The 9,237-nt window shown below is 38.2% G+C and overlaps 1 non-coding gene across 1 annotated transcript; it reads left to right on the forward strand.

Moving 5' to 3' along the window:
- Positions 1 to 4,482: 4,482 nt before the first annotated feature.
- On the forward strand, positions 4,483 to 4,589 carry LOC131635694 (small nucleolar RNA R71). Its single transcript, XR_009293850.1, has one exon. It is a non-coding gene; the product is annotated as a small nucleolar RNA R71 (small nucleolar RNA).
- Positions 4,590 to 9,237: the final 4,648 nt, after the last annotated feature.

Below are 9,237 nucleotides of genomic sequence, written 5' to 3' on the forward strand. Positions count from 1 at the left end.
AGAAGTCGTTTCTCACCAGCGGCAGTGTAGTTTAGATTTAAATTCTTAATGGCCCAATAGGCCTTATGTTCTAACTCTACCGGAAGGTGGCATGATTTTCCATAAACGAGTTTGAATGGGGTAGTTCCTATTGGAGTTTTAAAAGCTGTTCTATAAGCCCATAAAGCTTCATTTAACTTGGTTGACCAATCCTTTCTAGATATAGCAACAGTTTTCTCCAATATTTGTTTTATTTCGCGGTTAGATACTTCTACTTGTCCGCTTGTTTGAGGATGGTATGGTGTAGCTATTCGATGATTTACTCCATATTTTCGAAGGAGTTTCTCAAGGATTCTTGAAATGAAATGAGACCCACCATCGCTAATTACCAGTCTTGGCACACCGAACCTAGGAAAGATGACGTTTTTGAAGAGTTTGATAACTACTCGTGTATCGTTTGTAGGAGAAGCGATAGCTTCTATCCATTTTGAAACGTAATCGACAGCTACGAGTATATATTGATTTCCAAACGATGATGGAAACGGACCCATAAAGTCTATTCCCCAGACGTCAAATATTTCTACTTCTAGAATGCCCTTTTGAGGCATTTCGTCACGTCTCGAAATATTTCCGGTTCGTTGGCATCTATCACAGTTTAGTACAGCAAAATAAACGTCTTTCCACAGGTTTGGCCAGAATAGTCCAGATTGAAGGATTTTGGCGCAGGTTCTAGATGTGTTATGGTGTCCTCCACACGGTGCTGAATGACAGTGTGTTATTATGCTTCCTATTTCTTCCTCAGGTACACAACGTCTAAAGATTCCATCGGGGCCTCTTTTGAACAGGAGCGGGTCGTCCCAATAGTAATGTTTTAGTTCATGGAAGAATTTCTTCTTCTGTTGGTAACTTAGATCAGGAGGAAGTACACCAGCAGCTAGGTAATTTACGAAATCTGCATACCAAGGTGTGTCAGAGCGGGCTAAAGCTACTTCTACAGAGTTGTTGGTTTCAGTGATTGGATGGTATGGTTCTAATTCATTGGCTTCTAACTGAGCGATGAGTCTTTCATAAGGGAAATCATCGTCAATTGGTACTTGTTCGGGTTTAAGATTTTCCAATCGAGAGAGGTGATCTGCTACGACATTCTCAGTTCCCTTTTTACCTTTAATTTCCATGTCTAACTCTTGTAATAACAGGATCCATCTCAACAGTCTCGGTTTGGCGTCCTTCTTGGTTAAGAGGTACCTAATGGCGGCGTGGTCGGTGTATATGATTATTTTGGCTCCTACCAGGTAAGAACGGAACTTGTCTAATGCGAATACGACAGCTAGTAATTCTTTTTCTATCGTGGCATAATTCATCTGAGCTTCGTCTAGGGTTCTACTCGCATAGTATATGACATGTAGTTTCTTATCCTTTCTTTGCCCTAGAACGGCTCCTACAGCATAATCGCTTGCGTCGCACATTATTTCGAAAGGTTCATTCCAGTCGGGAGGTTGCATAATTGGCGCAGAGATTAATGCTTGTTTAAGCGTATGGAATGCTTCAGTGCATTTATCAGTAAAAATGAATTCGGCGTCTTTCATCAGTAATTCGGTTAAGGGTTTGGTTATTTTAGAGAAATCCTTAATGAAACGTCGGTAAAAACCAGCGTGTCCTAGAAAACTTCTTATTTCTCTAACAGTTTTGGGAGGTTGAAGGTTTTCGATAATTTCGATTTTGGCTTTATCTACTTCGATTCCTCTATCGGATACGATATGTCCAAGTACAATTCCTTGTTGAACCATGAAATGGCATTTTTCCCAATTAAGGACTAGGTTAACGCTTACGCATCGTTTAAGTACCAATTCAAGGTTCTCTAAGCATTTTTCAAAACTTCCTCCACAGACCGAGAAGTCGTCCATAAAGACCTCCATTATTCCATCCAGGAAGTCGGAAAATATTGCCATCATGCATCTTTGGAAGGTCGCGGGTGCATTGCAAAGTCCAAAAGGCATTCGTCTATAAGCGAATGTACCATAAGGACAGGTAAACGTGGTCTTCTCTTGGTCGTCAGGGTGGATAGGAATTTGGAAAAATCCGGAGTATCCATCCAGATAACAGAAATGTGAGTGTTTAGCTAGGCGTTCGAGCATCTGATCTATGAAAGGTAAAGAGAAATGGTCTTTTCGGGTGGCTTTGTTTAGCTTCCTATAGTCAATGCACATTCTCCATCCAGTTTGGGTACGTTGTGCTACAGATTCGCCTTTTGCGTTAGTGATTATAGTAACTCCTCCTTTCTTTGGTACGACATGAACAGGACTAACCCATTTGCTATCGGATATTGGATATATTATTCCGGCTTCTAGCAATTTTTGGATTTCCTTTTTAACCACATCGCTCATAATAGGATTTATTCGCCTTTGATGTTCCCTAGAGGTTTTACAATCGTCTTCGAGCATAATGCGGTGCATACAGAGGGAAGGACTTATTCCTTTCAGATCTGATATGTTATATCCTAAAGCGGTCGGGTATTTTCTTAGGACAGTAAGTAATTTTTCAGTCTCGGTTTGTCCTAAATCGGCATTAACTATAACTGGTCGGTTTTGTTCTTCGTCTAGGAATTCGTACCTAAGATCGGTGGGTAGTGTTTTAAGTTCTATAGCAGGTTTCTTAGGTCCAGGTATAGGATCAGGAGTTAATGCCAAACATTCACTCAGGTGGTTATCTTGATATTCCCCACGCCAGTTGTCATCTTCAAAGATCGGCGGTATAGGAATTTTTAGGATCTCGGTTTCCTTATTTGGTTCGGATTTTATTTCATTAACACACTCGTCGATTATGTCGGCAGAGCAGCATGTGTCAATTATAGAAGGTGCTTTTAGGAATTGGGAAAGAATAAATTTTATTTTCTCTTCTCCTACTTCGAAAGTAAGCTTTCCTCGCTTGACGTCTATAATTGCACCAGCGGTTGCTAAGAATGGTCTTCCTAATATGATCGGGATGTTAGAATCTTCTTGGATATCCATTATGATGAAGTCAGTTGGGATGTAGAATTGGCCTACACGAATAGGGATATTTTCTAACATTCCTACAGGGTATTTAACTGAGCGGTCAGCTAGTTGAAGAGACATTCTCGTTGCCTTAAGCTCACCTAGATTTAGCTTCTTACAGGTTGAAAGAGGCATCAAACTAACACTGGCTCCTAAGTCGCACAAGGCTTTCTCTATGATGGTTTTTCCTATTAAGCAGGGTATAGAGAAACTACCAGGATCTTTCAGTTTGGGAGGCATGTTGTTTTGGATGATAGCGCTACATTCAGCGGTAAGCGTTACAGTTTCGTTATCCTCGAGTTTCTTTTTGTTTGATAGGATCTCTTTTAGGAATTTAGCGTACGAAGGCATTTCGGTTATGGCTTCTATGAACGGTATGGTTATGTTTAATTGTTTCAGAAGTTCTACAAATCTTTTAAATTGCGCTTCGGTTTTTGATTTAGCTAATCTTTGAGGGTAAGGAATTGGTGGCTTATAAGGTGGTGGTGGAATGTAAGGTTTTTCTTTTTCAGGTTCCACTTCGTTGTTGTTCTCATTAGGCCTAGCAGTTTGATCATCAGTTGATGTCTTTTGGGTTTCCTTTGGCTCTTCTTGGGACATGGGTGCGTTTTGAGTTCTAGGATCAATAGGTCCATCGTAGTTCGTTCCACTTCGTAGTGTTATCGCGTTCGCATGTCCTTTAGGATTAGGTTGTGGTTGAGCAGGAAACGTGCCAGCAGGGGCAGCAGTAGGTGCTTGTTGTTGAGCTACTTGTGAAATTTGAGTTTCTAACATCTTGTTATGCGTAGCTAAGGCATCTACTTTGTTCGACAGTTGTTTTAGTTTCTCGCTATTGTGGATGTTTTGATTTAGGAAGTCCTTATTGGTTTGTTTTTGGGAAGCTATAAAGTTTTCCATCATGATTTCAAGATTCGACTTCCTAGGGGCGTTTTGAGCAGCTACAGGCGCTTTTTGATAGCCAGGTGGCACAGCATGTGCTTGTCCAGGCGCGTACAACGCGTTGTTGTTTTTATAAGAAAAGTTCGGATGGTTTTTCCATCCAGGGTTGTACGTGTTAGAATAAGGGTTTCCTTGAGCATAGTTTACTTGATCAGATGGGACTCCAGTCAAGAGTTGACATTCGGCAACTGCATGTCCAGTCAATCCACAAATCTCGCAGTTAGGTGCTACAGCAGCAGCGGTGGCTGATGGAGTGATGGTTAAGTTTTCGATCTTTTGAGTTAAAGCGTCTACTTTAGCGTTAACGCGGTCTATACCACTTATTTCGTACATTCCTCCTTTGGTTTGGATTTTCTCTAGAGCGGCTCGTTCTCCACCCCATTGGTAATGGTTTTGTGCCATGTTCTCTATGAGGTTGTATGCTTCATCATGAGGTTTGTCCATTAATGCTCCGCCAGCAGCGGTATCTATAGTCATTTTAGTGTTATAAAGGAGACCACCATAGAAGGTATGGATGATCAGCCATGGTTCGAGTCCATGATGAGGGCATAGTCTAAGCATGTCCTTGTAACGTTCCCAAGCTTCGAAAAGTGATTCGTTATCTTTCTGGGTAAATCCGTTGATTTGACCTCTTAGCATAGCAGTTTTTCTAGGCGGAAAGTATCTTGCTAAGAATACTCTCTTCAATTCGTCCCATGTAGTTATGGAATTAGAAGGCAGGGATTGAAGCCACGCTCTAGCTCTATCTCTCAAGGAGAAAGGAAAAAGACGTAATCGAATAGCTTCGGAACTAACGTTGTTAGCTTTGACAGTGTCGGTATATTGCACGAACACAGATAAATGGAGGTTGGGATCGTCTGCAGGGCTTCCAGAGAATTGATTCTGTTGAACAGCTTGGACCAATGAAGGTTTCAGTTCAAAATTGTTCGCCTCAATCGCAGGTGGTGCGATACTTGAGTGCGGTTCAGCGCGTGAAGGAGCGGCATAGTCTCTAAGAGGACGAAGAGCAGCCATCTCTAACTTCGGGATAATTTGATTGATTTGGTCAGTAAAGGTCAATTCCTGATTAGTCGGAATTGGTGCTACTTCGGGAAGATTGCGAGCTCGACGTTTGACGTTAATGAAACGTTCGATCTCGTTAATTCGTTGTATTAAATCTCCTCCTTGTAAACGAGTATTTGGCATACAATCGTTCAGAAAGAAAGAAAGAATTGCCCTAGTCTCTACGGTGTAACAGTGAGTTACGATATCGACTTAAATAGTCCCCGGCAACGGCGCCAAAAACTTGATCGCGACTTTACGTGTCTATTAATCTGATGACTGCAAGTGCACAATCGTGTCGTGTAGTTTTAAAAGATATCGAATCCACAGGGACTATGAATCGATCTACCGTTATCTAAGGTTACTATGTAAAGCTAAGGGTACTAATAATTTTGATTGTTCCTAAGGGAGAGTGATTGTGAATAAAAAGAAATATAATAATGAACAGATATCAGTATGTATTTCGTTTAACTTAAGGTGATCCGAAGGTCCATTGGCTATGGTGTCAATTCAATTAAAAATCTTTACTAATTCAATTGGTTAAAAATCCTCGTCTCAAACTTTCGCTCTGTTGATTTAGATTACTATCCTAACTCTTAATGTACGCTTTCGCCATCCCATTAAATATTAGAAAAGCTTTTTGGAAACAACGTAATTAATAAAATGCCTGTTTTATGAAGTTGTTATCTATTTAAATCTCCTAATCTCAAACTTTCGCTCTGTTGACTCGGAACATGCTAATATCCCTAACGTACGCTTTCGCCATCCCGCTCGGGTGTAAAAACATTTTTTGAAAATAAATAAGTCCTAATTAGTTTTAATACGCTTTCGCCATCCTTAAAACTAATGTCCTATGTCTACTATCCAGTTAAAGATCTCAAACTTTCGCTCTATTGATTTTAACCTTTGACCGTCTTAAACCCTCAAACTTTCGCTCTATTGGTTTTAAGACTTACTAATTAAATTAGACATACAAACCAAAAACAAGTGATAATTAACAAAACATAATTAAGCCAATTTATTTCGGATCCCACAGTTAACTTACTTTACATACCGATACCTTAGTAAATTAGCCAGACATATTAATACGGTTAAGCATGCATAAATTAATTTGGTTTATAATAAAAGGCATGTTAATTGGCATATAATATATCATGCAATAACTATATAAATAAAGGCGGTAAATATTAAACCTGAATTAAATAAATTGCAATTGAATCTTCGAGTACTGAACTTCCACCACAGGTCGGCTGGATCGTTCTTCGGAATTTAAACGGACGGAAATTAAAATAAAGAAATAAAAGCGATAAATCTAACGTAAGGCTAGATTTATAAAAGGTTCACAACAATTTCCGGTGTAGAAATCGTTGTGAGAAAATAGACTGTTTGAATGAAAGCAAGAAGAAAATATAAAGCACGGTACAATTTCGGCAGCACTTCGTTAGCAGGAAATCGGACATTGAGAACTGAGGTGACTGCTTCTATTTATAGGGGATGCTTTGAAGTTGCGTTGCGTGAAAAGAGGGACTTTTTCAGACTGGGCCTGGAGACGTGCGTCTCCACTTCTTCAGGAAGCTCCTTTGAATGACTTGAGACGTGCGTCTCAAGTGGAGAAAATATAGGGGACTGAAGACGTGCGTCTCCCTTTTGCTGATGTGGCATAGAGACGTTGGAGACGTGCGTCTCCACTTGCTTGTGTGGTTTGGGCCACGCACAATTGATTCTCAGTGAGCTGGTTTGTCTCTTTTGGGCCTTTGGGTCTTCTTTAGTACATTTGGGCCTTATTTGCACCTCCTCTTGACTTCAACACCCATTTATCATCTTTTAGGCCTAAATAGTGGTCGTTTTAGCTCCATTTCCTCTCCTTTTCACAAATAGTCGTAATAAGAGTGTAAAACCTGAAACAAAGCAAAAACTCGCGTAATATCATAATAAATCAACATAATAAACGGAAAATGCTATAAATATCTACGGATTTCAAGCTAAATATACGATATAAAATCGTGTTATCAGTGACTATGATTAGCTATTTTGTAGGGAGAACCAAATTTTCATCTATTTGTATTTATAATGTGCTACAGCAGCAAGGGCACTAAAATCAGTGCTTCAAGGGGTCTTGGTTTCTTCTGATGCGTGATGAACTCGACTTTATGATTATCTATGCGTTATATAATCTGACCATTGTATCGAAATAGGATTCGTACAATATCGGTCAGTCGTTGTAATGATACTGAATTGCAGTGTCAATGACAATAATAAAAGGCTTGAAAACGGTTAATAACGAAGCAAGCCAACATCAACACTAAAAGATAAGCGGTCTTCGTACATTCGTTTAATTTATTACAAAGTCTATTGCTAAAATAGTGTTGTGTTCTAATATTGTGGCTATTGCATACTATATGTGACTATCACGCGGCGTGATAATGATGCAGGAAACATTATTATTCAGTGCTTTGTCTGTTGATCATTGCTAGCATACAGAAAAATATTAACCCCTGTTGTAGGTCGGGTCTTGCCGAAAGATGGAAGCCGAATTGGACAAGGATCCAGGGTGTGAAGTGGAATCATACGGTTAATATCCGAGCAGTGGGGATACTTAACCAAAGCGGCACATATTGAACCACTGTCTGTTCCAACGTGATGCTGATACTGACGATAAGGGTGGCAACTCGGCAGTTCAGAATAATTGTGCAACTACAAATACCGACACTGAAGCATAAAGTTTTTCTCCAGGTTCTATTGATCGATCATAATCAGTTATTGTTTGCTTAGAACTTACTGTTGTGACAGCCGCGATAAAGTCATTTGGCAGGAACTTAGCTTATGATTTGGTTGTTTTAGAAAAGTAAATTCTATTATGGAATACTCATTTCTCATTATCAAGATCATTAGTTTGGTATAGAAGGTTTAGCTGGAGATGAAATCTTCATTAGTGGAGCAATATCTTCTCTTCAGGGCGGTGGATATAATGTCTTTTTCTAATCATAAAAACATATTCCTTGGTTGATCATGTTATTGCTTTTGTCTATAGAACACACTTATGCTTTGAACTAGAAATTCAGAATGCTTATAGCAGGAATAAATCAAGCAAACAGGATTGCAATATACTCTTATGGATAAGGATTTACAGCATCGTGTTGTTGTAGCTTTTTCTTTCTTTTTAGTTTTGCTGAGTTATATTATTGTTTCTAATTGTACAATTGCATTTGTAATTGTTGTGAAAAACGATGTCAAGAACAAAATATAATAGGAATTAGGGAAGGTAAGAAGAACACAAGAATTGGTTATAACTGTTATTCTTTTACTTTCTCTTAAAACAAGATTACAAGTTTACAAGAATAAAAAATAACTTCTCTCACCCTAAATTAGGATTTGCAGTTTAGCAATGATGAGAGACTAGTATGCTATTTATAATAAAACCTAACATACTAACTAATGAGCTTTTTCCACAAGGCTCATTACACAAGCCAACTTAATAAACAAGCTAACTTAACAAATTAGGGTTTAAACACTAAAACCTAATTTAACATGCTAACGACCCTTAGGGGTGTGCATGGTGGTTATTTTCAAAAACCAAACCATAACCATTTTAAAACCATTTAAATGGTTTGGATTTATAACCATAACCACATTTTAATCAAAACTGGTTATAAAACCGGTTATAAATTTGGTTATGATTATATAACCGGTTTTTAAGAAAAATTCAATTTTGAAAATTATTTTTTCTGAAAATATTTTTTTTTCAAAAAAAATTAATATTTTGAGAATTAAAATATTTGAATTTGGATAATAATCGGTTTATAACCGAATCCAAAATAATTTAATCGGTTCATAACCATTTAATTATATCCAGATTATATGAATGGATAACCAAACCATTAATAACTAAACCGGTTAATAACCATTCAATTATATCCGGATATTTAAAAGTGGTTTAGGTTTGGTTATGGATTTGGACATCAAAACCGGATATTTTGCACACCCCTAGCGATCCTAGCATCTTCGATATAAGCATGTGAACAACCTTCAACTTCATGCTTAATCCTATCGAACCAAAAAACTATCCTTTGACCATACTAGAGTTCGATCCAATATTTCATAGTAATCCAATAAATGATCCTACTTTATTTGCTCCTAAATGTTGATATGATGCAATTCAATGATGCTAAGAAACTAAGCTTTTTCGTGATGTTAAAGACCGTACGAGCACTGATATGCAATTTAAATTATACTAAATAAGTACTTT

The sequence above is a fragment of the Vicia villosa genome, unplaced genomic scaffold (assembly GCF_029867415.1).
Source record: "Vicia villosa cultivar HV-30 ecotype Madison, WI unplaced genomic scaffold, Vvil1.0 ctg.001531F_1_1, whole genome shotgun sequence".
Taxonomy (NCBI): Eukaryota; Viridiplantae; Streptophyta; class Magnoliopsida; order Fabales; family Fabaceae; genus Vicia; species Vicia villosa.